General features: G+C 44.4%; 2 long non-coding RNA genes and 1 pseudogene across 2 annotated transcripts; 1 reads left to right on the top strand and 2 right to left on the bottom strand.

Moving 5' to 3' along the window:
- Positions 1–11156, bottom strand: part of LOC140219041 (uncharacterized) — a 500311-nt pseudogene that overhangs the window by 251230 nt on the left and 237925 nt on the right.
- LOC129382807 (uncharacterized) lies at positions 541–5216 on the top strand. The gene is made up of 3 exons (XR_008610842.2): positions 541–887; positions 1920–1996; positions 4649–5216. It is a non-coding gene; the product is annotated as an uncharacterized lncRNA (long non-coding RNA).
- LOC140219040 (uncharacterized) lies at positions 4485–11151 on the bottom strand. The gene is made up of 2 exons (XR_011895332.1): positions 10127–11151; positions 4485–5727 (listed from the first exon to the last, which is right to left on the bottom strand). It is a non-coding gene; the product is annotated as an uncharacterized lncRNA (long non-coding RNA).

Here is an 11156-nt window from a genome sequence, read left to right as displayed (position 1 = left end):
ATAATTGAACAACATGAATAAAAAAAACTTGATGAATCAAGATATAAGCTTGCCATACCATGGAAACACTTGAAACTCCTTTTGAGAAGCTTACTCATACACGAACACACTATAGCAATTATTTTCAATCGTATACCCACAATCTGCCGTGTCACCACGTCAAGTTTCAAGGCAGATTTTTTTTAGACTCCAGGAAGCTATATACCTAATTCTATCCATTGTTTACTGCATTGCATTTGATTTTCTATAACAAATAAAATTGAATTCTCCATTGATTGCGCCGACGCTCACATTATAATTATATGCTATTATTATTGACTAGTCATATATTTTCTTGGCGGGTGGGGGCTGCACTGGTGGCGTTCTACGAATTTGCGCCGCGTGTTTGTGCGGGTAAGCTTAAGTGCAGAATTTTTTTTGCGCGTTATGAAAACAATGCACTGCAGGTATTTTAATTAATGCAACGAGCTGTATGAAATATCGGTCAAGGGGTTGGAAACGTCGTTATAGAGAATCCCGACGATATTTCTTTTGCGTGTGTGTATTTGGAGTTGATTCACAGTTTTATTTGTTTATTTTGGCTACATTGCGCCAATTGCGCTTCCATAGAATAAAGAAACGCGCTTCCACGCGCTTGCCGACTCGATCGCAAGGGGACAGCCTGATCAACATCAATATCAGCAGCAATGGCGGATTTGCGCTTGCCATGGCGCTTGCAAAGTTTTCAATAGTTTTCGACTATTAAGTGATGCTTTTGCTATTTTAACGTGTGGAGGTTCATTGTACGTCTGTTTTTTCAAGTTTGGCATGTGTTTTAACACATGTGAAGGTGTAGTCTTTTCTTCTTCAGCGGATATTTGTACAAGACCCCGTTCACCGTCTATCAGGTAAGATGTGTACGTATGCTACACGCAATCGTAGTGCTTCACTAAGCCACAGTGCACTACAAAGTTAAGCATGAGCGGTACACAAAATTCACAAGTTCTTAGTATTGCCAAGAACAACCATTGCTTGGTGAAGTTCTCACAGGCGTTGTAGAAGTTGTTGGGCGCGGCAGTGCTGAACGTAGCGTTAGCGGCTTAAATCGTGTTTTTTACTAGTAACAACGTGTCACTATTTCATATTATTGGCGGCGTCTCCAGGACACCAAATCGGTAACGGGGACACCAGAGCTAGAACGCGGACTGGTCCATGGGTTGGGGCTCACCGAGGCCTGCGCGTGCTAGTAGTATATCTATGATGTCTGTAGGCTGTGTGTAAGTCGTACTTTCCGAATTTTCTGACGCATTTTAAGATCAGCAGCTGTCCGCTTTCGCGGACAAGGCTGGAGTCAGGGTGGTCCGTGAGTTGGGGCAACATAACCTGCTTCCAGTTTGGGACCGCCCTGCTTCCAGTTTTGATCCCTCCGCTGCCCCTTGGGTACCCTGCCGCCTCCTTGATTATAATCTAATGCTCTCCTGAGGCCTCTGTTTGCCGGTTACATGTGCCCTCCTGGAGCCTTACTTGTAAATGAATCCGATCTATCATCGCAACGAAAAAAGCGCCCCGCGACTTCTACAACACCAGTCAGAACCTTGCCCATTGGTTTACATATGTGTGGCCGCAAATATCTGAAACTTAATGCCAGTTCAACAGGTTTGTTGGCAAGGGTGTCAGGTCGTTGCTTTGTGTTGAATCGGCCTTTTCTCAATTCTTAAGAATTTAATTGGAATGCACCTGACCAGTGCTGCTTTGTGGTGCTTGCCACCAGTCCCTTGGACAGGGAAGACGTATGAGAATCCCTGTGCATACACTTTATACGCAGTGGTGTGACCGCTTCCTTTGGGAAACTACCACGTTAGCGATGTTGTGAGCGCAATGTGACTTTCCGTCATCTTCCTCATCCGTACGTAGTGTGTGTCGCTTCTTCCTCGCCATAGCTCTAGCTCGGCAAGAATAAAGCGGTTCCTTAGAAGTGGTGGAGGTGCTGGGGTTCTGCATACCAAGGACGTATAAGGTAACAGTGTTTGTGCCTTTAATATGTCTCATTCGATCATTTTGAGACGTGGTGGTGTTCATGCGTTAGCACAGTGCAAGGACATCCACAATGTAAGAGGTACATGATTCTCGAATTGTATACTCTCTCTGGGCTTTTCTCACGATTTCAGCACAAGTAGTGGGATGGTAGCGCTAAAAGGACGGACACAAGATGAAAAGACGACACGACGACGAGGAAACGCGTTTCCTCGTCGTCGTGTCGTCTTTTCATCTTGTGTCCGTCCTTTTAGCGCTACCATCAGTTTTAAAGAATGCATCACCAACTAGCCCAGCACCAAGTTTTATTGAAGTAGTGGGAGCATCAAAAAACTGACAAAGCTGGTGCATGAATGTTGCCCAGTGTTGGTGTTCCTTGGTGTTGAAATTATCCTTCCTTTCTCTAAATCCAAGGGCGAGATCTTGCATTCTGAATGTTTGCTTGCGCTCTCATTATTCGCCTTCACCATGCTTTCGTCAGCGGTCGTCTGCTTGGTGAAGTGGGAGCGCCTATTGAACACTGCCTACTCACTGATGTAGAAGGTGAAGCAACAGTCAGAAAGCTAGAAGCTTGCCCAATCTCATCCCAGGTTTTTAATCCAGTTTGACATTGAAGCATCCTGGTAGTATTAAAGTACTTTAGAAAGAGGTTCCAGAAGCATTGCCAAGTTTGCCACTTGGTGAAATTTGTAGTTTGGAAACAATTTAGGCTCTTAGCAAGATTAGTAGTGAACAGAGGTTTTCACATGGCGATTGGTGTTGTCCAAATGCATGAAGAGGTCACAGTACGAGTACTTAAGCTGATAGTGTCGGGTAACCATAAGCACCAGCAGGGGCCCCGTAACAGTGTCCCCTTTAACTTCAGATATGTTTCACTGCATGATGCTAAATATGCTTCGCCGCATAACACGACTCTGCTGCAGTGAAGGTGACTTAAACCGACAACAGCCGAGAAGGTGCAAACAGCACTGCGCTGCCTGGTTCTTGCTGTTGGCCTTTTCTTCTTTTCACAGTGTCCTTACTGTAAGTGCACTCCAGAGTTACAATGCAGGAATATGCATGTGTGCATAAGCTTTCATTCAAGAGTAACTCATGATCATAAGTTACGTCATCATGGTTTCGTACCATGTCACGGCATCATAAGTGAGACATAATAAAGAAGCCCTCAAAGTCTGCGGGAGAGACTAATCTTTTGTGCGAGATTGTGCTATCCTTGCTGCACGCAGTGCAATATTATATGACTCTCATGTCTATGGTGGCATTGTCGATTATGAATGTTTCCTTACTGCGTTAAAAAAATGTGAGTGCATCTTTCAGATAATAATGGCATTATAGCTTCAGAGTTGTTCAAGTTTGGGGTACTTGTTCACTAAAAGTACATTATCAGAAAAGCTTTAGAATGTCTAGGTCATAATTGCATTTGAAGAACTAAGTCTTCCTACACATAGCAATTGGTAGCTTACTGTGTAATGTTGAAGGTGGTTTTTATTCATAGGCCCTACGCAGAGAGCAGCAACACAATGCCTGGCGTGTGACCAGGGTTCGTCACAGTGTTTGCATTTCCAGTGCTCGTAACCGATTCCAAGCATAAATTTGCTTTATGAATTCTTTGTAGACAGAAGGTGCTTGAATAATGGTTGCATGAAATGCTCCAATGCACACTGTATATGTACAGGGTGTCTTTTATTACCATACAGATTTTCTTGTTTTAAAGTTATGAGCGCAGCAAATGTGGCATTCTTCCAGAGGAATTCCTCTATTTTGGAACTCCACAAATTTGGAGGCAGTCACATTTTATAGCACTCTCATTTCTTACAAATCTTGAAAGTTGCACCTAATTCAAGATATTCATCATTGAATTTCACTGGTAAATCGAGGCAATATTGGAACCGAGTGTGCTGGGAGCGCAGAAAAGAAGGTCCCGCTACCTCATCAGATGGAAACACCCCCGACAACAGGCTCGAGAAAGTCTGAAACAACATCTTGGCCAGTCATTGTAGCAGCTGATACGACACACTTTGCCTGGCAAGCATGTGCATCAGTGTGCCGTGTCAGGCTATCATTTCAGTTTTGTCCCACACTTCTTGACAGGGCACTGCCGCCTGATGTGGAGCAGGATGCACCAAGTTTTGATTGTACTCAATTGAGCGCGATAATGAATATTTCAAAATAAGTGCAATTTTCGAGATTTCGAAAAAGAAAGGGTGTGCGTTCACATGTGACTGCCTCCAAATATGCCATTTAGAAGGCTGCCGCCAAGTTACTAATAAAAAAGTGACTGAATTTTTCAAAATTAATTTTCTGAAACTCGCATTAGCAGCAAAGTGTGTCCTCCTCACCTAGAAACTCCTTTGCAAGAACGACAGGCTCTCTGTGCTCAAAACCTTTTGCTAAATATCTGCGTGGTTAAAAAAAAAAACTAGATATGCATAATTGTTAATGTATGAAAATCGTACACTATCACTTTTCAAAATTTTTGTCCTATGCAACACCAGAAAAATTGGAAATAGAAGCTTCAGGTGACCTATCTGATGTGCAAGTTGCATGGCCATATTATTGTTTTAATTTTTCGCTATTACCTTTTACTGTGATGTCGCCACTGCAGCAGCTCGATGGCTGTGGCTTTTCATTCCAGGTCACAAAGCTGCACCCAGGTAGAGGCAGAATCCAAAAATGCTTGTGTACTTAAGTATAGCTGCACATTACAGAATCCGAGGCCCTCAAGATTTATCCGTAGCCCTCGTGTAGCCCACGAGTTCCATATCTTTTATTGGGATTGAAGAGTAACGCTTGTGCTGTATCCTTCTATTTCAGACTAAATAATGTGCATGCAAAATTATATCTTCATTACTTTACACCATTGCACCAATATCTGTTGTGCGTTGATTTTCTGATGTCCTTGCATTTGCTATAGCAAGGATTTTTAAAAATCAGCCACAAAAGAAAAAAATAAATGGTCAAGGAACGAAGCGGTGTGTAGCAGCTCCCTTTTTTTTAATCGGCTGCAAGTTTTGCACTCGTGTGTTAGCAACACTGTTTCGCGAGTTGCGTACTTCAAAAGAAGTGTTACCTTTCTGCTTTGGAACTTTGTGGTTTTGTTCTGCCAGCTGCTTGACCAACACAAGCAAAATGTACTTTGGATATTCCACAAATTCATTCTGTATGCATTTGGTACAATAAAATTTGTTTCAAGAATGGACAAATGCAGTGATGGTTAATTGAAAACTGCAACATGCTGAGTTTCATGCTTCATTAATTTTCTCAGCCCCAAAGAAAGCATGCGAGGTTTGAAAATGTATCATGTGACATTAGTGCACTCGGTCTAGAGAACTGATTAATGCTGCACATACATTGAACATGGTGGCCATGACCATCCCTCATGAATTGGCATTCCCTGCCTAAACCACCTCACCAAGACAGCTTGTTAACAGCAAGAAAGCTGACGGGGCTTCCAAGAATTTCTATGCACTATTTATTACTATCGCCCTACTGAAATTGCTCCATTGCTTTGCTGACAATTGTCTTGACAAAAGTGGAAGCCGAATCGGTTGAGGTCGATCAGTTTTATTTACATACAACCTATTATAAAGTGGACTTTTCTTAGCCTCTTCAACTGTTCCCACAGCTGCTGCTGCCATCTTGCACGCCACATCGAGGAGGAGGGCAATGTACATGGCAGGTGCATGGGAGGATTTTCCAAGGAACTCTGGAAAGCTGTAATCAGATTGTGGGCAAAGTTAAAAACTTAAATACAAAAAGGGTGTAGAGTATTGTAACCTTGTACATGTTGATCACACCACATGTTTCAACTACAGCTATAAGTGTCTTGTCTCATCAAGCAAGCTACAGTTCTTGCAATGTTACACTTTGTGATACTCAGTATGAATTGATAAGACTAGCTGCTATTCTAGTGGTTGTGCAGGCCACAAGGGAACAGTGCCTGGCCTTTGTGCTTGTATGTGTCAATTTCTCTCTTTCAGTCTCGCCCAAGCCACACCAAAATGTTATCCACAAGTGTCGTGCCAAAATGGCCTGGCGACATTTCGTATTAAGCCGTTTGACCCATTTATTGCACTGATGCACACAGTGCAACCAAATGAAGGAAATGACATCGCCTAGGTGATTATTAAATTACCCTTCTAAAATACCACAAGAGGAATTTTGCTGTGGCAAGAGCCATAGCAAAACCATAAGAGACACAAAAATGAAGGAAAAGCGACACCTTCAAGTTCCCGCACCGACTCACCATGAGAAGCACGAATTTTGGCAGTGTCTGCTTGAGCTTAGTTATTTGGAGATACATGCAGTTGAATGCTTTTACAAGCATTGAGATGCCCCACTATGCTAGCTTGCCTTTTATGGCTATAGAAAGTTGTATACTGCCACAAGTCTGCCTATTCTTCCGATTGGAATCTATATTGAAGCTGCTTTGAGCAACGGGCGGTATTCTATTTCAGCGCTAATGATACTTTGACAGTAGTGTGCCTGGAAGCAATAGACAAAAGCATTGCAGAAGCTGCAGCACTTTGTGCTTGCTGAATGATCATACGAGAAGGTAAAGATGCCATCAGAAAGAATCCTTCGTATAGAGTCTCTTTAAAAGAAAAATACTACATCTAAACATGGTGACAGGTGTAGTGGCAAACTAAAAATATTATAATGATAGTTCAAGGTGTGGTATGGCATGTTTATGCTATTTCTGAAAAAATAAACACGGCAAGTGTGTCCGTGCCAACAATTGAGACAGGATGTGCAGATGCAAAGCTGCAATACAGCACCACGGCGTCAAAAGGACAGTATGCAAGTGATGGTCCAGCATCAAAACTTCAATGTCCCTACACTACAACACTGGGAGGCCATGCTGCATGACAGAAGCCTGTGTGGCCAGCAGGCGCTGCTCTGTCGGGCACAGGACGTGGCATGAACTATTTCTCCTAAGGATTCAATAAACGGATTTCTCTACCTCACCCGCCATGCGATGCGCCGTGTGAGGGAATGACAGTGCCACTACTCTCACAGGATATGGATGGTGCACAGCACCACCTTGAGCATCGGAGCGCACGTCTGCCTATGAGCTCTGTGTACTACGAACACAAGTGGTGCATGCGAGGTAACATTTAACATATCACTGCCAAATGCCATCAATGAACACAAGCAGCAAAGAAAGCTGCTTACATAATTTTCACAGTGTGTCGGATCTGCATATTTTTTACATCCTGTCTGCATGCCGCATTGTTCATTTGTTCGTCACTGCTAAAAAGTGCATAGTTGCATGGTACTTTTTTCGATTTTGTGCACTTTCTTTTGTCCTGAAAAAATAACCACAGCAGCTATCTTCATAAAAATTAAGCAGTTAGATGTTTCTCAATGAGCCGTAAGTATTACAAGTTGCTCAACAGGGTAGTCTACTGAATTGATTGTATTTGAGTACTGCAGGCCTAGTTGTTTCTTTGTGCCTCGGCACTAGTTAGCTGAAACACCCTGTATACTGGACGGCTTGCCTGGCTGCCCGCACCGCCGAGGCGGAGCATCTAACGTTTTCGTGGCGCATTGTCGCCGTCTCGTGGCACCGGTCGTCCATCCTTATCGCGCAGCACACGCCAGCGTCGTCTGGTGTTCTGATTGGCCGCGGCAAATCGGACAGCTCTGGCGGGCGGGAAAAGTGGTCCGCAAGCGATCGGGCTTGCCGCCTCGTTTAACGCCTACTTTTATCCCCTGGCCAAGAGCTTTGCCCGGTTTAGCCGCTCCGTCTTTGGTGTGAACGTGCCTTTAGAGTAAAAAATCAACAGCTTACGCTTCCACATTTTTTGCTTGGTAGCTGCATTCAATTTGCTTGCTCCTCGTCTTTTAGATGTCTAGGCTCCCCACATTTTAACGTGGCTGAATAGTGCACAAATCAGAAAAACGAGTTTCTGTGGCCTAGCCTTCTCACACTTGCAAGGATACCAGCCAAAGTTGACCTATTTTTCTTATGGGGTGCCCACTGATTATGAGGATGCTGACATCGAAGGATCTCAAGTGGTTCTCTAACATTTTGGTGACAGAATACAGTAATGCCGAGCTACAACGGACTTGATATCTGTCACCAATGAACGCAGTAGTTAGTAGTCTCACTAAATTGAGAGTTCAGCCAAACAGCAGATGGACACCAGTGGTTTGAATCCCCATGTTGGCAAATTTAACTGGCTGAAATCAAGCATCTAAAAGACACGCACTTGGTTCCATCCCTTCAATCTGTGAGCATAATGAAGATCAAAGGTCAGGTTATGTGGCTGCAGCACCTTCTGTTCATGCAGCATACCTTTACTTTTCTTTACCAAGACACTTAGCATGCACATACCTTGTGTGCAAGCCACATCTATTTACAACAGAAACAGCGCTTTCCAATCGTGAGCAAAAGTTTGGAGGTAAAATATGGTAGAATTTTTTGTCCAGCCAACGCATGCACGCTGAAATCCAAGTGGTACAGCCAATATGTGCCTGTTCAATCACTGCAATGCATTGAGACACTTCCAACAACGCACGGCTGTACCAGAAAAAGTTTAGATGTTTTTCACTAATGCAAGCTTTCGAGTAGCTCGAACGTAAAGTGGCCTGTGTGTTATTGCTATTCAGCCGGAATGCAATAGGAGCCAGTCAAATTGGTAAAACATGAAGTCAATGTGCACACAAAGACTACGTGTACCCTTGCATGACTTTGTGCCACAGGTAGCTAACAGCTTCCAATTCACAGTCCTTGTAATATGCTTGTGGCCGCCATCTACAGTGATCTATTTGATTTAACGGGGATGTGTATGTTGGCTGAAAACAAGAAAATATGCTAGAAAATATATTAACACCGATGGATGCAATATGTCCTTTCCGGTAGTTTCGCAAGGGGGAAACTAATTCGAACTTCATGGCAGCGTGCACCGTACAGCTGCACCTCATTTTATATCCTCGTGCATGCGTCAGTGTTGCCGCAGCTGTCTGTAGTGACACCCTCGCGTGCATTTCTTGTTCAAGCTTTGTTGAAGGGTTTGAAGAAATGAAGGCAGTACGGTGTTGCTCATTTCTCCTTTTAGTATCCTGCTGCTTGCGGAGCATAGTAGCGCCTGCAACTCAGTTCTCAATGCGACCTTTGAATAGTGTGTGCATCTTAACCCTTTCATAGACGCAAGCAGAGAACAGGCCGCTTTGTGTCCGAGACATTACAAGTGCATTTTTTTATGAAGCATTTTTTACATAACGTAAAATCTCAAAGCTGACTACGATTCAGTAATAGCGAAAAGTGGGAATATTACGTCCCACTATACAGCCTCAAGGCCAGTTTCTACCTACTCGTGGTCACCTGTAATGTGATTAGAAGCAGCCAGAGTACCCAGTACATTATACATTGTTTGTGCATGTTTTCATTATACTTACTGAGCATGCTTTGTATGAGAATCCTCAATCAGGGCTTTCCAATATCGCAAGGGTTCTTAGAAAAAAGATGCTTCTTGAAAATTCTTGAGGGCTCATATGTAGCAGCTCGCATATGTAGGAATGCGATTTGTTCGCGATGCTAATAATTTGATCAACTGTTTTGGTAGCTGTGGGTACGAGAAATTTAGACACCTAACCGCACCAAAATTCAGCTATTATGAAAACGCGGAATTTCGATAAAAAAAAGTCCATTTGCCGCTGTGGTGGTTTGCAGGAAGGCGACAGAATAAACTAAACATTGTAGAAAGGGAAGTAAACAATCTGCGCAATCGCTCTATCGCGTTGTTTGACAAAGAAATGGACGAAAAAATGTGCTTAACGTGATTCAGAAACACATCTACACAGGAATGTTCAATGGTAGAAATTACACTTCACCGCTACATAATAGCGAAGTAGCCCTGAAAAGTGGGACCAATATTTTCCGACCGCCCAACAAAGGGTGAAATGCGCACAGTATGTACGGCAACACTTGCTTTATTCACCGCAGTAATGCCACCCTGTAATGGAGACACAACTACGACAAACGGTCCGCATTTCTTCCGCAGCGAGAAGCGAGAAAAAGTGAAACATTTTTTACCGAGTCAGAAATAAGCCAAGCGTGTTCCTGACGGTATGTAACGGCATGCCGCTGGAAAAAGGGGGTCCATACCTCGGGGTTCAAATTCCGCAGACACGGCATGCGCTTCAGCGTAGCCGTCAATTTGCGGTTGAGCAAGCGACGTTTTTGCATTTTCTATTCCGCATCAGCATCTTCTAGGCAGCGAGGGAGCACCTTGAAAACCAGCACGACGGGGGCCGTCTCGTTGAACAATCAAGGCCTAAAATTTAAAAGAAAACACAACTATTAGCGCTTATTGTTTCAAATTTTGTGATTTCAGTAGACTTACCTTGATGTTGTTGCACATTTCTTGTGGATCCATGTTGCTTTCAAGGTCGTTAACGCCAACATAAAGAACGGCGAAATCGACACGCTCGAAGCGCATCGTGGAGACAGCTCACGCCAGCCGCACTGCATTGTAGCTAGCAAAACTGAATGTGCAGGCTTTTATAGACTCAATTAGGCGCAGGCGCGACCTATTTAAGAATTTAACCTGACTCACCGACAATCACGCCGCGCAAGGACGGCATGACTGAACACGATCCAGCGAGGCGTAACAAGACCACGCGAACGAACCTACGTGAGCCGGCAATGGTCGCATGTGGCTGGCAGAAACCACAGGGATTTAGCAGCAGCACCTAGCAGAGTCTTTCCCTGGGCGTACAAGTACCTATCTGGGGGCAGGGAGTACGCCACTGGCACACGTCACATCCGGTTTGCCTCCAAACCGGGTACAGCCAGCCTGCGGGGATACGCTTCTGTCTAGATAGGGGAGGTGTGATGACCGCGGCGCCCACGGAGGAAGGAAACTAAGGAGAGGCCCTGACGTCACTCTTTGTGAAGCAAAAGTGAAGCCGGAATTTGGCGTTGCTCATGGCGATGCTCCGCCTTTTGGGCCACCCTCCTCTCTTGTTTACATCTTTCGCGAAACCACGCCGCGCTGCGCGTGGTGTCGCGCGCGGAGCGCGCGCGCTCGCGCAACATCTGGCAGAGCACGGTGCAGGTAACACAGCGCAACAAGACAAGGTGACTAACGCAAACCCGCCCACTCAGCGCCTTTGCCACGGCCCGAAACCTACCA

This window comes from Dermacentor andersoni, chromosome 6, assembly GCF_023375885.2.
Source record: "Dermacentor andersoni chromosome 6, qqDerAnde1_hic_scaffold, whole genome shotgun sequence".
Taxonomy (NCBI): domain Eukaryota; kingdom Metazoa; phylum Arthropoda; class Arachnida; order Ixodida; family Ixodidae; genus Dermacentor; species Dermacentor andersoni.
Note: the sequence above shows the minus strand (reverse complement) of the source record. Positions and strands in the feature narration are given on the sequence as shown.